At 35.0% G+C, this 21,044-nt stretch overlaps 1 protein-coding gene across 3 annotated transcripts in view; it reads left to right on the top strand.

Annotated features, from left to right (window-relative positions):
* LOC115231275 (LETM1 domain-containing protein 1) overlaps positions 1–21,044 on the top strand; it is a 234,296-nt gene that overhangs the window by 25,194 nt on the left and 188,058 nt on the right. The gene's annotated exons all lie outside the window — the stretch shown is intronic.

Here is a 21,044-nt window from a genome sequence, read left to right as displayed (position 1 = left end):
TAGACAGGTCAGGGAGTGTGTCTCATCTGTATACTCCAATGGTTTCTGTGGCCCATTGTCTTTCCTATCATTAACCAATTTGTACAGTGTGTTTAATGTATTTTAACATGGTACCAACAAAAAATAGGTTGTCTTGTGTCTGGCAAGACTAAAGATTCCTCTCTGTGTTATTTCCTTTCATTTTTTTTTGTTTTTGCTAATACCAGAAGGATGTTTCATCTTTGGCAGACAGAAAAATAATGAAGAAAGAGAACAAAGCAAGCAGTTAATAGAAGAAAATAGGTGATAGTTAACTACATGGCAGTTGTTGGCAAGGAGCTTGAATAGAAACAAGATAAGGGAAAAGGTGATAGAAGAGGAGCTGCTGGAAATTGAATAATGGAAAAGAGTGAAGTCACTTATGAAAGATAGTGTGGATAGTAATGAAGATGGGTGATGATAAGTGAAGGATGTGAATAATGAGTGATAGGGGAGGAAATAACTAGGAAAGGTATAGTGAGGGCCTATAACATACTTCTGTTTAAACAATCGCACTCCAGCAAACTTATTAGTTACAGGACTTTAGTTTGTAACATTCCATCACATGTCTTAATTCTCTCTGATTTCTATCATCCTGCCTTACTAGCAAAATATCAGCAAAATAATTACCTAGTAATTTTCTTTAATGTTTACTGTTACTTTAGATAATGCTAAAACAGTGGTTCTCAACCGTGGCTCAAACATTCTTTTGGCAGCTTTTGATGGTCATCCCTGTATAAATATAAATCTTTCTTTAATTGACCTGTGTTTCACTTTTTTTGGAGCTGACCCCTTAAAAGATCCAGGTTTTGGGTCTAAGCCAGATATTAAGGTTGAGAACCACGTCTGACAAAGCAGTTACTAAATAAAAGGCAGAAGTCAAGCATGAAATGCTAAATAAGTTAACATGGCTGACATTTTGTTGAATCTTTTTGATACCAACCAATCTGAGACCATCTTTGGTTCTATGAGGCAAGCATTTTGTTTTAAAGGGATCAGTATAAAAATCTTCCATCAAAATTCCATGATAATTCATGTTCTGAACATCAGCTTAATAATGACAAAGTTATCTTGATAAATTCCTCATTATTTTCAAAATTAATTGAACCAAAGTTATGTATTTCAACAGAAATCTGGTAACAAAAGGGTTTAACTGGTTTAGTAAGGTGTACAACACATCTGGTTGTTGAAAATTTTCTAAGTGTGCATACACTTATGCGCAAAAACAAACATGCTATGGTCTGATCTTGTATTGTGTTTCCGTTTGCAACAAGAGTGCATTTTTTGATGCATAAATTAAGGTGGTGAGCTGACAGAACCATTAGCACACCTGACAAAATGCCTAGTGGCATTTCTACTGGCTTTATGTTCTGAGTTCAAATTCCATCAAGGCTGGTAAAATAAGGTACAAGTCAAGTCCTGGAGTCAATGAAACTGACAAACCCTTTCCCCCTAAAATTGCAGGCCTTGTGCCAAAATACAAACAATTATTGACTTATAAATTGATACCAGTACATAACTAGTCTACATCTTAGTTTAGTATTGCAGGGGACAGGGGTAGGAGATTATTGTTGTTGTTACTGTTCTCTTTTAAATGATAATTAATACTTTAATCAGTCTTAAATGGAGTGATAATATAATAATTCCATTAACAATCCTATTAAAGTATTAAGCAGGAAGAGGGAACAAAATCTAAGGGAAATAACTTCTTTGTAAATCAACAATTATTGATTTAATTCAAAATTCAAGAATATTTCTTGCATATCTATAAGAATTTTAACACTCTAACAGTTCTGTATAAAAGGTACAGTTGAGTTATATAAAGATTTTTTATTAAAACTATTCTTAAGGTTTATCACCGATTATTATCTGAGATGCTCTCCCTTCCTTATGGAAGGATAACTGCAGCTGTAATGCATTCAAATGTAAATGCGTTCAAAATAATGGTGAAATAATGAGAGGTACTGAATTCCAACAATACTTTGATAAAGTATTGTTGGAATTCAGTACCTCTGCTGAGACATATCACTATGTAGTTTAGAATTTCACTTTGCAAACATGTAGCTCTGGGTTCGATCCTGTGGCACAACACCTCAAAAAAATGTCTTCTATTGTAGCTTTGAATTATTCAATATATTATACTGGTTGTTAAAAATTACTTGGAAGCTCATTATTTACATACATAAAAGTGGTGAGCTGACAGAAGCGTTTGCATGTTGGACAAAATACTCAGCAGCATTTCTGCTTACATCTTTACATTCATCATTACATTCATCATCTGATGATGAATGTAAAGGGCTGTCTTCTCTGCAGGCATGGAGTTCAAATTCCACTAAGGTTGACTTTGCCTTTTAACTTTTCAGGGTCAATAAAATAAGTATCAGTTGAACACTGGGGTCAATGTAATCGACTTCATCCTTATTTTACAATTCCTGGTCTTGTACCAAAATTTGAAACCATTTTTTATACACATGCACACATGCCAACATGGAAAACGGACGTTGAATGATGATGACAATACTTACATACACCTGAGTGCTTATGCATATGTATCACATATTCCTGCTTTTTCTATGCTGGCATGGGTTAGACAAGACTTTTTGAGGCAGTATTCTGTTGCCAGATGCCGTTCGACATCATCACCATCATCATTATCATTTTAGTGTCCACATTCCTGTTATCATCATCATCACCATTATCCGCATCATCATTTTAGTGTCCACATTCCTGTTGGCATGGCTTGCAAGTTTTGATAGTTTCTGCTTTGGCATGGTTTCTCTGGTTGGATGCCCTTCCTAATGCCAACCACTTGAGAGTGCTTGTGTAACCAGATAAAATACTTATTCTGATGATTGTTGCACACTGAACTGCTGAGTGAGGCATTTTGTGCATGGAGAATATAAAGAAATCTTGCTGAGGTTCAAACTGTCAATGCAAAGAAACAAAGAGACCCCTCCCCTCCAATACACACACACAGCCAAATGATTAAGACCTTGCTTTTCAACCAGAAATGCCAAGATTTGATCCTGCTGTGTAGCAGATACCATTCTTTATAGCCTTAGGTCAGCTCATACTCTGTGAGTGAGTGTGGGACAATGGAAACTGCATAAAAGCCCACTGGAAGGACTGCACCTGTAATTCAAAGATACAGTCTAGTCACTTTCTGTGTTACACTGGTTCCGTCTGAGAATTGTATTAACCTCTTAACATACACATTTTTTACTAATTTCTGTGTAAAAAATATATTTTTTATTATTTATTTTGAATCTATATGTAAGGAAGAAGAATAAGTCCACAAATTATTTATTATAAAGTTACTGATAGTTGATGATAGAAAATGGGAATAACATCATGAATGAAGTACTTCAGGTTAGAAATAAGTGACAGATACCTCAGAGTACAATGAACGTATATTTTCATTCAAATATATATATATATATGTATATATATACACTAAACGTCTCTGAACGAAAATATATGGGATAATATGTTAAGAGGTTAAGGGTATGCATATTTTTTAGTATGCTTAGCCTGCTTTTACATTAATTCAGGAACTGTCAATTCAATCGACTGAAAAACTGAAACTTCATTGTCAAATGATAGAGAACAATCTATTGAGATGCAGCACAAATTTTGTTTGTGACCAGGTTGCAGTTTTGAGTGACAAAAATTTTGACAGCATATTACAAGCAATAAAGGTTTTAATGAAGTGAACAAACTTTGTGTTTTTCTGAATGGTTAACATGTGTCTTCCATGGTGTAGTTGTATGTGTATGTGTTTACTTCTTTGTTTCTATTGGGATGGAAGCACTCCGTTGGTTACGACGATGAGGGTTCCGGTTGATCCGAACCAACGGAACAGCCTGCTCGTGAAATTAACGTGTAAGTGGCTGAGCACTCCACAGACATGTGTACCCTTAACATAGTTCTCAGGGATATTCAGCGTGACACAGAGAGTGACAAGGCCAGCCCCTTGAAATACAGGTACAACAGAAACAGGAAGTAAGAGTGAAAGAAAGTTGTGGTGAAAGAGTACAGCAGGGATCACCACCATCCCCTGCCGGAGCCTCGTGGAGCTTTTAGGTGTTTTCGCTCAATAAACACTCACAACACCCGGTCTGGGAATTGAAACCGCGATTCTATGACCGTGAGTCCGTTGCGCCTCCTTGTTTCTATTACTGTTTATTAGTAAAGAATGTGAACATAAATGGAAAAAGTTGTTGCTCTTCAAAGTCTTCTGAGTTTCAAAAAATGCAGTGAACTGGTAATTTGGCTTATAAGAAATCTGTAACCAAAAATGTTACTATTTAAAAGTTGTGATAAAAAAATAAAATATGAAACTGATATGACAAAGCTGCAAATAGTTCCATGAATCAAACAAAGTTTGATGATGAAATAACACTTAAATTAAGACTGAAAATGAACATGGTTGGTGATAGGATAAAGAACATGGCAAGGGTAAAAAAAAATGTGTGATACAAAGATAAAATTTTGACTCTGCCACAAAACTGTTGAGAAATAAATACATAACACCTTCATTGATGATCATGTTATTGAAATGATATTATTTGTGATAATTGGTATTTTGAGCTTTAATAAAATATGCTCAACAATTTCTTTTTTCTTTATAACTTATGGCCTGTTCTGGCAAGACATTAAACTGCAGCTAGTGTTAAGGCTCCAGCTTGGGAGTTTAGGGGTTTGGGGGGAAATGGAGTTACCCTTTAGTCTTCCCTACTCCTGGATCTATTCTGGCCCAAGGTAGTATCTGTCAAGAGCCTTAGTTATGTGTCATGTTGCAGAAGAGAGAGAGTAGGTAAGATTTACAGGACTCAGAAAAGGGTTAGTTTCTAGTCCTGTATTACACAGGGCCACAAACATGTGAACATGCTCTGATATCATGTGAATCAATTCCCTTGACTGAATAGGCTTTGTGTTTCATTCATTACCATTTAACATTTAAACTGACCATATCTGGCCAAATATTCTGCCTGTGTTATGTTCAGACTGACCTGACCCGTCCTCTCACACCTACCCTACTGTGTTATTCTAAAAATAAACAAACATGTCATCAAAGTCTCAAAGCTATTTAATAATACATGATTAATTCAAAGAAATGTGAATAAATAAGCATTACATTTGACTGAGTAATCTGAATGCTAAAAGGTTAAGTGTGGCAGAGAAAGAGACTAGCTTAGAAATTGTTGATAAACTGGGAAATCACTGCTGTCTTTTTCTCAAGAAAAACAGTGAATCTTTAGACTTTTGGTATGACAGTCCATGATCAATGATGCGTGTAGGCATGACACCTGAAGAGAGAGCAAACATCTTATTACCTTACTTTGCTGAAAAACTTGGTAACATTTCAGTAAGATTATGAAATGTTCAAATCATCATCATCATTTAACATCTGATGATGATGATTAAATTCATTTACATTTTGTCAATATTGTAAAGTAAAAATAATATGATTTTGAATAATGATTATTATCATAAATGATTGCAATATGGATAATGGTTTCTTACAAAGTCATAAATTGTAGGGAAAGGACAAAGTTAACTGAATCTATTTCATTAATCTAAGCATAGTGAAAAGCTAAGTGAAAAAAAGATATAAAATAAAATACAGTGAAGTATTTAGTCTGGATCACTGCTGCTTCTTTCACTCTACTACCTTTACTATTATTAGGTTGTTCCGAAAATAATTGCTGATTTCAGAAACATAATTTTATTCTGGAAAAATTAACAATAGAAATGTTTTGATTAATCAGAGTATTAGCTGTGAACATCTATGCATCTCTACTATCAGTCAATGAGATTATTTATGCCTCATTAATAAAAACTTATTGGCTTTGATGCTAAGAAATCTTTGAAAGCTGATTCCACCTCTAGTTTGGACATGAAAGTTTTATCACTTAAAAACGTGTTTAAATGCTTAAAAAAAAAATGGTGGTCAGTGGGTGAAACATCAAGAGAATATGGAGGATGTGGTGAAGTCTTGTATCTCAAGTCTGTGAGTTTCTGAAGCATCGTTCTTGCAATATGTGGCTTTGCATTATCATGGAGCAGAACTGGGCTATGCCAATTCACCAATGCAGGTCTCATTTTTTGCAAGTGAGCATGCATTTCAGCAAGTTGATTGCAGTAAACCTCTACCGTAATGCTCTGATTGACTCCCAGAAAGCTGTAATGGACGACACCAATTGCAGACCACCGGACAGTCACCATAATCTTTTGCTGATGCAACTTTGGCTTTGGGAAATGTTTGGGGGACTCATCACGATCAAACCATTGACCTGATCATTTATGGTTATCATAAAGAATCCACTTTTCGTCACAAGTGACTATTTGGTCAAGAAAAGGATCATTGGTGTTTCACAGAAAGAGGATTGAGCACATTTCAAAACGCCGAACTTTTTGATTTTCATTGAGCTTATGTGGTCACCTTACCAATCTTCTGCAGATTGTTTGAGACTATTGCAGTACTGACACCAAATGCCTGAGATATTTCTCTGACACTTTGACATGGGTTTTGTTCAACAATTGCTTTCAATTGTTCATTGTCAAGACTGCATGACCATCCTCTACCTTCTTCATCTTCAAAGCTCACATTACCACTACGGAATTTCTGAAACCACCTTCGTACTGTGTTATCTCTTGTGGACTCCTCTCCTCTTGTTCAGTTGATATTGGCAGCAGTTTGGGAGGCAGTATGCCCAATCTTGAACTCATGCAAGAAAAGTAAGCAAAGGTCCTTTTTTGTCATGTTCAGAATTAAGGGTGCCTCTGCTTCAAGAATGTTTTCTCTCTGAAATAAGTAGAAAATTATTAAAGAACATACATCAATTATTAAGTATGTCAAAATTCACCTAAAATATAATTAAAAAACTATGACAAAATTGCATTTCAAAACAACGCTTAGAGCAGCCATTATTTTTGAAACAACCTAATACTACTACTACTACTACCACCACCACCACCACCACCATGGAGGTATTGGAAACTATAGAACCATAAAAAGTACCAACCGATTGTGGCCACCTCTGGCCCCTGTGCCGATGGCACGTAAAAAGCACCCACTACATTCATGGAGTGGTTGGCGTTAGGAAGGGCATCCAGCTGTAGAAACTCTACCAGATCAGACTGGAGCCTGGTGCGGCCTCCTGGCATCCCAGACCCTGGTCGAACTGTTCAACCCATGCTAGCATGGGAAACAGACGTTAAACGATGATGATGATTTCCTGTGAATTAAATTCCTTCAAAAAGATGTGAAGTGGATTGGCAGGAGTGTTAAGGCCTCTGAAAAAATAGCTAGCAGTATTTGTTCCACCTCTTTCATTGTGTGTTCAAATTCTGCCCAGGCTAACTTTTCCTTTCATCATTCCAGAGCTGAGAAAGTAAAGTACCAGTCAAGTACTGTCAAGTGCCAGTCAAATATTGTGGTTGATTTAATCAACTAATGGTACTTCTCCAAATTTGAAACCTTGAAGTAAGTTTTAGGATAGGAGATTAGAAGAATCATTAGCTTATTGGTGGAAAAAAATGCTTTGTGATATTTGTTCCTACTTTTTATGTTGAGTTCAAATCCTTCTGAGATCAGTTTCATCTCTCTGGGGTCAATGAAATAAAGTACCAGTCAAGTACAGGGAATGATATCATCATCATTACCATCTTTTAATGTCTGCTTTCCATGCTGGCATGGGTTGGACGGTTTGACTGAGGATGGGCAAGCCAGAAGGCTGTACCAGGCTCCAATCTGATCTGGCAAGGTTTCTACAGCTGGATACTGAGGCGAGCTGGCAGAATCGTTAGCACGCTGGGCGAAATGCTTAGTGGTGTTTTGTCTGCCATTACATTCATCATCATCATCATCATCATTTAACGTCCGCTTTCCATGCTAGCATGGGTTGGACGGTTCAACTGGGGTCTGGGGAGCCCGAAGGCTGCACCAGGCCAGTCAGATCTGGCAGTGTTTCTACAGCTGGATGCCCTTCCTAACGCCAACCACTCCGAGAGTGTAGTGGGTGATTTTATGTGCCACCGACACAGGTGCCAGACGAGGCTGGCGAACGGCCACGCTCGGATGGTGTTTTTTATGTGCCACCGACACAGGTGCCAGACGAGGCTGGCAGACGGCCACGCTCGGAAGATTTTGCCTTTCATCCTTTCAGGGTCGATTAAATAAGTACCAGTTACGCACTGGGGTCAATGTCTGTCCCCTCTATGTTTAGCCCCTTGCAGGCAATAAAGAAATAACTCTGAGAGTGTAGTGAGTGCTTTTTATGTGCCACCGGCACGAGGACCAGTCAGGCAGTACTGGCATCGAATGGTGCTGTTTATGTGCCACCGGCGTGAATTTTCAGGCCATATGCCTACATTAAAAACTATTATTAACTCAATTTGTTATTCAATATTAGGATAAATTGGCAGCTTTATTAGCTTTCCATCTCTTTTAGAACTGTCTTGTCACGTGACAGCGAGTAACGTTTGATTCACAAAATTACTGTTGACTTATTCTAAATTGAACTAAATTAATTTGTATTGAATAAGCAACAAAAATATCAAATATGTATATTTCACGTATCTTCTTCCTCCTTCGATATAAATTTAAAACTTCTAACTCTACCAAGATTTCTAAAGAACTTATTAACTCCCTTACAATAACCGGCCTCTAGGGCACACATCCGTGTATGTATTGAGTTGCTTCCCTTGTAACCTTGCCTCTCCCTGGGAGTTGCGCCCCTTGCATTAAAACAACACTTTATTGAAGGTGTACGCACACTTTATTGTATTTAATTTTCATCTTTCGTCGCTTTGAGCTCAAATACAGCTGAGTGAAGTTTGCTTTTTCCTCTTTTCCGGATTAATAAATTAAATACTAGGGTCACACTCACATTTATTTAGATGATTTAATCTTTCTGATGAAAATCTAAATTGTGTGCAAGAAGAATGTTTTTAAAGTTACAAATGCATCTTTAAAATAAATTAGAACCACGTGGCCAGTTTCGTAAATCATATTTAAAAATGCTAAACCGATAAGCATTGATTTTTGTTATCGTATTCTGTATTTCTTTTCCGTTTCCATTTCTTTTTAAGGGCTTGGGAATATATCTAATTAATTAACATTAAGTATTTCACTGAGTTTCATTTAAAGAAGTGATTACAACTAGTGACGAGGATAGGGTGCTAAACAAAAAAAAAAAAAAATAGTTATAATGTTCATATCCAACCTTGAACGCTATATTGTATCCATAGCTAGAATACTCAACATTTTACTGGCTCTATTTACACTACTACCAATGAAGTACTGTTAACTACTTTTGAGAGGAGTGCTGCATAATTAATAAGTGCTTGGTTTGTTAGTACTCCTGTATGTGTTTGCAGAGGACTATTTGAAGCTTTCTCAGTATTCACCATTGGAGCAGAGATCCCTATTTCACCTCTACCTTGCCACTGGATTTTGCAATTATATTTGATAACTGGTGATTTCTTTTTGGTGACAGTTGGTGTGTCACAGTTTATGTCATGTTAAATTCCATATATGTGTATGTGTGCACATGTAAATGATACTTGTTTTATGAAGTGTATAATGATACAGAGTGGAGGCACATGGCTTAGTGGTTAAGGTGTTGGACTCATAGTTGTAAGATTGTGGTTACGATTCCTGGACTAGGGGATGCGTTGTGTCCTTGAGCAAAAACACTTTATGTCATGTTGCTCCAGTCCACTCAGCTGGTAAAAATGAGTAACCCTAAAATGGACTGGCATCCCCATCCAGGGAGGAATATATATGCATGAAAAAGTGGGAACTGAACCTATTCTCATCATCATCATCATCATCATTGTTTAACGTCCACTTTCCATGCTGGCATGGGTTGGACAGTTTGACTGAGGACTGGCAAGCCAGAAGGCTGTACCAGGCTCCAATCTGATCCTTATGGAGTAATGTGAACTACCCATAATGATACAGAGCAAGTGAATATTAAAGAGGTTTCAAATGGATATTCTTGGTTTCTTCTGCACTAACTTATTAATTGTTTATTGATAATTATCATTAGATGTACTTAATTGTCCTTAGAGAAATTCTTCTTTCGTAATATAGTCTTTGTCACATGTCACTTGATTATGGAGAATAACAATCTTTATTTTTGTAGTCTTCCACCTGGGTGAGAACTTAGAATGATGCAGGTTTTTGTTGAGTATCACTTAAGACTGAGATTATTTCTCACCTGGATAAAATAGAAATGAGCTCAAACAACATTTGACTCTTAACTATAGTATATATTACTTCCAAACATTGTGGATCTTTTAAATTTAAAAAGGTCTCTCATCTGCTGTAGCTATTAAATTTGCAGCTAGTGGATATGAAATCTTACACTTGAAGCTGCCAAACCTTTTTTCTTTGACTAGTTATATAGGCTTTATATCATACAAGCTTTATTTCACAGTTAATCTTTGAAGTATCATATTGAAACTTTGCCTCCAGATTTGGTTGATCATTGAAATTGTTGCATATTCTTGCAATTATTTTACAAAATATAATCTCTCTTTTCTTTATCATCTCCCTCTTCCTAAAATTTTGTATGAATTAATAAATAAAAGCCTATCTGACTCATGCAACATTGGAAAATAAAAGAAAAAATGATGATGGTGACGAAAATCTTCTCAATATGTGAATGTTTATTGAATTACTCATACTATGTGGAGGTACATGGTTTATTGGTTAGGGTGTTGAATTCATGATTGTATGGTTCTAGTTTCAGTTCCTAGACCAGGTGATGCATTGTGTTCTTGAGCAAAACACTTCATTTCACATTGCTCTAGTTCACTCACTGAGTAAAAATAAGTAATATGTTGAATTTGTGAAAGGCCTTGCAATTTGGTGATGGATGGTAGACCTGCCTATAAGAATAAAAACAAGCAGAAAGGAACTTCTGGACTGACAGGCTATAAGCCTATCTTGATGTTCATTTAAAAAACCTCCTAACACATTTTTTTCTTTTTAATGGAAAACCATCAGTTTTCTACTTGAAATTATAAATATGATTCATATATCTTTCTAAAATGATTACCAAGTTATAATCCTAAGCATATCATGATTGGCTCTAGGGCTAAGTCCTCAATAAAATTTTCATCTGGTGTGATGAATTTGTAGAAATCCTGGAAATATAAGTATATTTTAATTATGCCTAATGTATTTGGTATCATTTATATTAATAGAAGCAAAATCAGTTGGCTATTATTTGGAAATTCTCTTGTTTATACTCAAAGACAGAAACCATCCATTTCTTTTAAGTCAAAGAAACAAGTTTCTTCTCTAGAATTTGCTTGCTTCCTTTCACATTTAATTTTCTTGATGCAAGTCTGTGGGAAGAGAATACCTTCTTGAGCTTTATTTCTGGAGATAAAATGCCAAATCGGTGTAATTAGTAATAGATTTAGTATCATCCAGTCAAATTGTTATTATGGATGTTTTTGCTACTGATCATTTTATTTGCTTCTTCAGTTTTTATTCTTTCATTGGGTTTTTAGCAAATGAATTGAATTTAACCAGTTTGAAACCATTCTATTGTTTGTCATGAGGGGCTTTGTTTTTATTTTATCCATTTATATAATGATTCTTTAATTAAATTTTATTAATTTTTTTAAAATTAAATTTCCTTGAAAAAAAAATGCTTTAAATATAGAAATAGGAAGTTGATAAAAGCCACTTAATAAAGCAAAGTTGGAGAAAAATTAATTTATTCAGTATTTTGGCTTAACAAGTTGTAATCTTGAACTGAAAAATTCAAAATGACAGGTAAATTGCAAATAGCAAGAGAAACATTACAACATGTGCAGGGATGCACATTGTAGCAAGAATGTGTGGAGTGTGTGTGTTTTTCACGTCATGCAATAAACTGTTGACAGTCAAGAAGCTCATGGTAATTGTTCATCTGTGATTGTAGACACCTAATAAATATAGCTTCTTTAACATGTAAGTTACTGCTGTGTCTGTCAAAGAATTTGATAGAAACTTTAACTTCTGCATTCTGGCAGCTGTCAAGATATCTTTTAACAGACAAGGCTGCTCTTAGACGTGTATATATAACCTAGATGGTGCTACCAATATGAATCCTGTTTGATTTTACACGTTCAGTAAAGTGCACAGGACACCATATAAACTCTAAAGTATCTACAGACATTCCTATTTGAGCAATGTACATATTCTCTGTCTGTTTTGTCTCTTGGTTATTAACAGAAGCTGTAATATTGGCAATCTAGCTTCTTCTACCTTGCTACTTTTATTTCCAATATGATTGATTTTATTATTGATGTACACTGATTTAGTTCTAGTTAGCAAAGTCAATTTGTAAAGGCTGAATACATCTTTATGGAGTGAGAGAGAAGAAAAAAATTACCAATTTGGGTTCTACAATCTACTGAGATGAAATGGATATTCAGAAATCTTTCTGAAAATAGGGTCAGAAAGGAGGGGCAAAAATTCAGGCTTCCTAAATTTATGAACCTTGCTACATCAGGATAAATTTCTTTAGCTGTCATCAATGCATTTAGAAAAAAGAAAATGTACCCAGTTTGGCTCATTTAAAAAAGAAAGTTACTTGTTCAAAAGACTGATTCTGAAGGAATATACATACATTTTGGCAATTCTTTGAAATGGAAATACCAATAAATGCTTCACAGTTTACATTATAGAATGCATCAACAGGAGCAAGTTTTACATAGGTAGTACTATCTGTGTATTGCATATGCACATGGATATGGTAGCTTTGTCTGTTAAAAGGTATCTCAACGGCTACCAGAATGCCGATATTGTGGTTTCTATCAAGGTTGATTATAGAAGCAATTCTTATAAAGCAGCTGCAGCTGCTGATTAACCACAAGTTTCTCAACTGTCAACAGTTTATTACATAATTTGCATCATTGTCATGCTGTGCATCTCGGCTCGTTTTCTAACTGTTTTCATGTTGTTTATAGTTTATCTGTCATTTCAAGATTAAAGGTTATTAAAGCAACATATTGAATAAATTAATTTTTCTTCACACTCTCAATTGTTAAGTGGCTTTTATTACCTTCTTACTTCTATTCCGAAATGACAATGCGCCAAGTGAATTCACAAGGAATTTTGCTTTTCTTTCCAGTTTGCATTTGTTTAAGCTGAGAAAACTTTTTATTTTGTCTTTTGTTCTATTATTTCCCTTAAAAGAGTGTTGACTTACTCTAGAATACTTGATTTCTTAAACAATGTATAGTCATCCATACCTGTGATAATACCTATGTTATAACAGCTGTTGACTTTTTCTAGATATTTGTAATTTTCATATTGAAAGTAGTTAATTGCACCTCTCTTGAAATCTATGCAATATTATATGGCTTTTTAGTTTCATATTCACAAAATATTCACTGAAATATCTATTGTGTTTATTCTTTTTTTTCTTTTTTTTTTGTATTGTTACTCAACTTTTAAATGCCTGTTATTGGATAGAGATGTTTCTCTATGAAAGACATTTGACAAAAATCAATAGTGGTTGTTTTGGCCAATGTCTTCTTTTGTATTTTGTTTTAGTTTGCTTTTTTTGTTTTTACTATAAGTTACTTTGCAATGTCTAATATCGTTAGTTAATATTATCACTGTTCATATTATTTCATTTTCTTTATTATTATTATTATTATTATTATTATTATATTATTATTATTATTATTATCATATTATTATTATTATTATTATTATTATTATTATTATTATTTACATACCTATATTTCATTGTTAGTCTAATGAGCAGGATCAGTGCTTGTGGCATTCTAAGGCTCTCTGATATTGTGGAAGTATAATGGTTGGGTATGATAGTGCAGTTGGTGTTTAATTTGATTACTTGCAGGTCAGTAATTACACATGGGCAGGGATCCCACTTTTGTGTATATTAGGGAATTCTAGAGAAAAGAGAGAACAAAGTTGTAACTGAATCATGTGATTCGAAGTTTATTCATTATAACAGAGAGAGAGAGAGACCACTTAGTATTGATGGTGGTGATGATAGCAGCAGCAGCAACAGTAGTAGTAGTAGTAGTAGTAGTAGTAGTAGTAGTAGTACAAAGCTCATCATTAGACCGAGTGTAATAGGGTTGTGAGTATGTATCTGTATATGAAATTAGATAGGTTTCTGTTGGCAAAATCAGTGGTTCTCAGTTGGAGTCCAAATAGTCCTTTGGGGTCCATATAAGATTTTATTAAAGTTTATGTGTAATAAATTGATTATACTCCTATAATACACAAATGTCTTAATTTTTTTAATAGAATTCCTAATAATATTCAATTATAAAAATATAATAGGATTTTTATTTATATGCATTGAATGGTTATAGAGGTCCAGTAGAATAAAATAGGAACAAAAGGAGTCCATAGGGGGAAAAATGGTTGCGAATCACTGGGTTAGCTCATGATTGCAGCTAACAATTGGTTGTGGAACCATCCTAAAAGTGCCAACAGTTTTCAGTTTATTTAGATGTATATTTGTGCCTTGTAAAGGATTAGCAACAGAAATGCTTTGTAGAATATTTCAATTCATTATTCTTTGCTTATGTCTGTTTGTATGTATGTGTGTGTGTGTGTGTGTGTGTGTGTGGCTGTGATAAATATAATCACCAAGAAACACGTTTTTTAAGTGCAGAAGAAAAATATCTCTTGAAGTAGATAATTATAGACACTAATGGTATTTCACCGATTTCAAGATGGTCAATTCAGCCATTAAAACACCAAGTCCTCATAAATGTTCGCCAAGATTAAAAGAAATTATTAAAAATCAAAAACTTGTTGTAGAGAAGTGATGGGAGAGGTGGGGGTGGCAGGGAGAGAGAAAGAAAAAAGTTTCTACAAAATGAATGATATTGCTCTAAGGAAGCAAAACAGTTTCAGAGTTTTGATTGTTTCTTAAAAGCGTAGAATTTTCTATTCTTTATAATCCTATTTATCATGTTCTATACACACACACACACATACACACACATATATGTGTATGTATACTATTTTTGTTTAACCTGAGATTATTTTTTCTAAAACAATTCTCCTTAATGAAAATCCTATTCTTCATCCAACTTTATAAGTGTGTGCATATATATATATATATCATCATATATATATATATATATATATATATACACACACACACACACACATATATATATATACATATATATAACTATGCAACACTTTCTTTATTGGCTTACTATTTTAATACTTTATAGATCTAGGGACACTATTTTAATGGACACCGTTTTAACACTTTTGATCTTTATCATAATTTAACATGTGTTGAATGGTCTGGATTTAGTTGGAGTCTCCTAATCTCATCTCCACCATCCTTTCTCCCTTTCCTGCTGGAGTATCCATATATCCCCCCTACAGATAGATACTTGTTCCTGTCCCTCTTTCATAGTTCAGCCTTCCAACACCAGGCACAAAGCTGCCTCCATAAATACTGCATCTTGTCTTGTGAGTTACTTGGTGACATTACTAGTTCTGCTGTCATGAGAAGAGTACCGAGTGTATTCTGTAAAGTAGTTAGTGTTAATAAGAGCATCTCACCAAAAAAACCTTTCCAAAGCAGATGTTGAAGACCAACACAGCTCTCAAGTGAGTAAAAATCTACCAAACCATCCAAGTCATGTTAGCATGGAATACCGACATTAAATTATGATGATGACATCACTAATACTTATTACTCTGTTCTTAATTCCAAAGAGATGAGTACCAATAGATGTATAATTAAGTTGAAACTATTAAAAAAGGGAGTTTCAAGACTGCCTTGATGATATGTACACCAAGATTCTTATGAGGCTCTAAGCATCTCCTGGTATGAACACAAGACCAAAGAGGAAATTTACTGACACCTTACACCTTTGCTATTGTTGCTCAATGCAGGCCAGATTTGCTGACCACTGTTATTGTGTTGAATACTGGGACATGACAGATGTTATATCTTGGTGACTTCTACAGCAGAATAAAGAATGAAGGCTGTTCATTTACACTGATGTTGTTGATAGATATGCAGTTCTCTACCAAATTTTCTGTATAAATTTTGTTGAAAATTGACAATCTTTCAAAGCCAATGGCTAACAAGGAAGCCTAGCACAGCATGCATTGTGAATCATCATCCATCTTGGTTGCAGCTTCTAGAAGACAACGAAATGGATGTTAACATATTTAATGTATGAAACCCCACCAAATTTTAATCAATTTCAATTACACTTGTAATAAAAAAGACAAGTTATTAGTGTTAATGAAAATTTTTGCCAAAAGCAAAGGAAGCAACTCGAATCTGAGTTGACTCAAAAAATTAAATTCATCAAATAGAGATTGAATGTTATATGTAATAAATATGGTCACAACTCCAGATATTTTCCAGTTTTATTAGAACTGTCCAGCAAAGTATAAACTTACGTTTACATATTGGTGCAGGAGTGGCTGTGTGGTAAGTAGCTTGCTTTCCAACCACATGGTTCCGGGTTCATTCCCACTGCATGGCAAGTGTCTTCTACTATAGCCTCAGGCTGACCAAAGCCTTGTGAGTGAATTTGGTAGACGAAAACTGAAAGAAACCCGTCGTATATATGTATATATATATATATATATATATATATGTGTGTGTGTGTGTGTATGTTTGTATGTCTGTGTTTGTCCCCCCAACATCACAGTCAAATGACTGAAACAAGTAAAAGAGTTTATCAGATCTTAGAATAACTGTAACAATGAATGAATTTTTTGATAAAAAAAAAAGGAAACAAACATTTTCTGATTAAATAATTTAAAATAATTTTGTCTATTAATTATCATTTAAATAATATCATTAAAATAACAACGCTGAAAAAGTTTTCTAGGGATGCCTTCTGCTTCAAGAACATATACTTAAGTACAGGCTAACATTCTTAAGATAGTAAGAAAAATGAATAGTAGACGAAATTTTATTGATGATGGAAAGAAGCATCATAAAATGTTAAGCATAATGTTTCTTTTCTTTTTTTATATATATTTTTGTTTTTTACATTAAAAAGCTGTATTTCATAATGCTTGATATTTTTGATCATCATTATCTTTCTGAGACCAGCACTGGCAGTCTTTGAAGTTTTGTTCTAGACATTCCAGCAGCCAGCATTTGCCACTGATACCTGTCCTCTGTCACATATACATACATACATACATGTGTGTGTGTATGAGTAATAGAAAAAAGCAAACTTTCAACTCCTATTGTTTTTTTTTTCTTCATTTTTCCCCACAATTTTACATCTATTTTTCCATGCATGAGTTGGAATGTATATTTTTGAGGATCAGTTGTATTTACAACCTGTGAATCTTGCTACCACTAACATCTTCAACATGATGTTGTGATATTAATGATAATTTTTGCCGAAGGCAATGGATATGTGGATTGAGCAAGCTTCTTCACCAAGAAATTTGCATGTGTGTGTGTGTATATATATATATATATATATATATATATATATATATATATATATATTGTAGTAAAGAGCAGGAAAGGGTAAATTTCACATATGATTTATAATATAATTGCTTTTGACAGCTGTTTCAATGGAATAAAAACTGCATCATTCGTATAATCATAATTAACATAGATAATTAATTTAAATGTAATGGGTTGTTCATTTCATCTGGAGAAAAAGATGAAAAATAGAAATCAAATTTTGTTTTTCTTAGGTCTCTACACATGCACAGTTGTACTTACGGGGCTTGAACAACCCAAGCGGCAATAACAACGAAGTGTGTCCTTCTGCTTTTTACAAACATTCACATACGTGCATTCACTCACTTTGTATGCATTAATGATGGAAGAAACACACACAGATCCAAAGAAAACTACCAGCACACACACACACATATACACACAGTCATATATATTTAGCCCAGGCAGCACAACAAAATATATACCTCCATATTCTTGATATATATGTATCACCAACACCACTACCATCATTTTAGTGTCAAATGAAATTTTTCTGAGGCAGACTTTCTTTAGCTTGATGCTCTTCTTGTTGCTAACTCTCACTTTTTACCAAGCAAGGTGATATTTCCCTTAGTCCTTTGAACACACACAGTATCATGACCAAACATATTTTTAAGGAAGATTGCAAATGAACAACACTGCTTGTATGAGAGTGACAGTTGTTTTACAACTCGCATGCAATGTCAAGATAAGGGTACACACATATGTATGACAAGCATTTTTAAGCTTCCAAATATCAGATCTACTCACAAGCCTCTAGTTACATTGGGGCTGTAATAGGAAACACTTGTCAAAGTAGCTCTGCAATGGGACTGAACTCAAAGCCACAAGGATGTAAAGTGAACTTCTTAATCATACAAACATGCCTGCATCTCTCTCACATATGTATATATAATATATATATATATGTATGTATACAGGAGTTGGACAAAATAATGGAAACACCTAGCATCATAGCATCATGATTTTGAAATATCTATAAAACCGTCAAAAGCTTGTTTATTTTTATGTTTTTTTATTTATTATTAGTATTGCTTAATATGTTTTGCTAAAATTGCTGTTCCTTTTCAGATATCATCAGAAAAAGGTAATTAAAAGTCATTAAAATGACAGATCTATCGGACTTTCAAAGAGATAAAATTGTTGGTGTTCGTATGGCAGGCACTAGTGTCACAAAAACAGCTGAAATGTTTGGTGTCTCAAGAAGTACTGTCTCCAAAGTAATGACAGCCTTTGAGAAAGAGAGGAAAACCCTCTCGTCGAAACAAAACTTCGGAAGAAAACCAAAACTTTCAGACAGGGACCGTTGGACTCTTACGCAAATTGTTAGACAGGATCACAAAAGTACAGCTCCCAAAATTACTGCAGATCTTAACGACCACCTAGAGAACCCAGTTTCCACAAAAACTATTCACCAGGAGCTGCACAAAGCCAGATTTCATGGGAGGGCTGCAATCAGAAAATCACTACTTTCAAAAACAAATCCTGCAAAGCATTTAGAGTAGAGTACAAAATTGGTCCCTAGAGCAGTGGAAGAATGTTATTTTCTCGGGCAAGTCATCCTTTACCTTATTCCGACCACGAGCCGAGTTTACATGTGGAGACAGCCAAAAGAAACATTTGACCCAGACTGCCTTCTTCCAACTGTTAAACACGGAGGAGGATCTGTGATGATCTGGGGGGTTATATCTTGGAAATCTGCTGGACCAATGGTTTCCCTTCATGGCAGAATTAATAGTCAGAACTATTTAAGCATTTTATCTGATCAAATTCATCCTATAGTTGTGGACTGTTTCCAGAGGGAAACACAATATTACAGATAATGCACCAATTCACACCACTAAAGTTGTTACTGAATGGCATGAGGAACATTCTAGTGAAGTTGAGCATTTTATCTGGCCATCACAGTCCCCAGATCTCAGTATTATTGAACATTTATGGTGCATGTTAGAAAAACAAGTAAGGAGTCTATATTCTCCACCATTGTCACTACTAGAACTGGAGACTGTTTTAGCTGAAGAATGGACAAAAATTCCTTTGGAAACTATTCAAACTTTGTATGAGGCCATACCTCGTAGAATTCAAAGCAGTCCTATATTAAAATAAATTTGTTTGAAATTTTAAGGTGTTTCCATTATTTTGTCCAACCCCTGTATATATATATATATATCTATTCCTGTATGTATATACACACACATACACATATATATATCTACTGGTAATACGTCGATTATGACTGGCAGGGGAGCTAGTCAGGGGGCACTGGCATCAGCCATGTTTGGATGGTGCTTTTTACGTGCCACACCGATCACATTTAGATAGTACTTTTTACGTGCCACCAGCACAGGAGCCAGTCAGGCGGACCTGGCATCGACTACGTTTGGATGGTGCTTTTTACATGCCACTGGGACAGTATATATATATATATATACATGAAATCACCCAACCACATGTTCCCTCTCTCTTTTACCCCTCCTCTCTCATCCCTCTCCTCTCTACTATATCATTATTACTGTTTTACTGATTTTCACCCATCTTTTTCCTGCACTGTCAGTCATCTACTTTGCCGTACAATTCATAGAAATCAAAGGTCACCCTGACACCTCATCATCATTATTCTTTTGTCTTTCCCAGCTCCTCCCTGGTTTTCTACAGCAAGAAACCCATTCTATCCTGACCCTTTCTCTTATACTTTAATCCCTCATCTCTTAGCATAAAGCCAGCTACATCTCTATTGTAGTTCCACTCAGTCAAAGGTGATGTTAACCTTACAAGCTGCATGGTGATCTTACTCTCACTGGTATAACAATAAAATTACCCAGCATGCACTGTAAAGTGGTTGGCATTAGGAATAGCATCCAGCTGTAGAAATCATGTTTATGCAGGCATTGGAGTATCAAGTCATCCAACCTATGGACATTAAGTCATCTTATCGAGTCATCCAACCTATGGACATTAAATAATGATGATGAAGATGATATATATAGGCTCAGGTGGGGCTGTGTGGCAAAAGCTGCCTTCTTAATCACATGGTTCTGGGTTCAGTCCCACTGTGTGGCACCTTGGGCAAGTGTCTTCTACAATAACCTTGGGTTGACTAAAGTCTTGAGAGTGGAGTTGGTTAACAAAGACTGAAAGAAACCTGTCATATATATCATCACCATCATCATTTAACGTCCACTTTCCATGTTAAACGATGATGATGATATTATATATATATATATATATGTGTGTGTGTGTGTGTGTCTTTGTCATCTTGACAACTGGTGTTGGTGTGTTTATGTTCCTGTAACTTAGCAGTTCAGCAAAATAGATAAGTAGAATAAGTACCAGGCTGAAAAGAAAAGTACTGGGGTTGATTTGTTTTGACTAAGAATTCTTCAAGGTAGTGCTCCAGCATGGCCACAATCTAACGACTGAAACAAGTAAAAGATAAAAGAATATATAAGTTGTTATACTTCAAGAGTGAACCCAGTAAGCCTATCAACTCTCCCATCCATTGGTATTTGC

This window comes from Octopus sinensis, linkage group LG2 (genome assembly GCF_006345805.1).
Source record: "Octopus sinensis linkage group LG2, ASM634580v1, whole genome shotgun sequence".
NCBI classification, from domain to species: Eukaryota; Metazoa; Mollusca; class Cephalopoda; order Octopoda; family Octopodidae; genus Octopus; species Octopus sinensis.
This window is presented reverse-complemented; position numbering and strand designations above follow the sequence as displayed.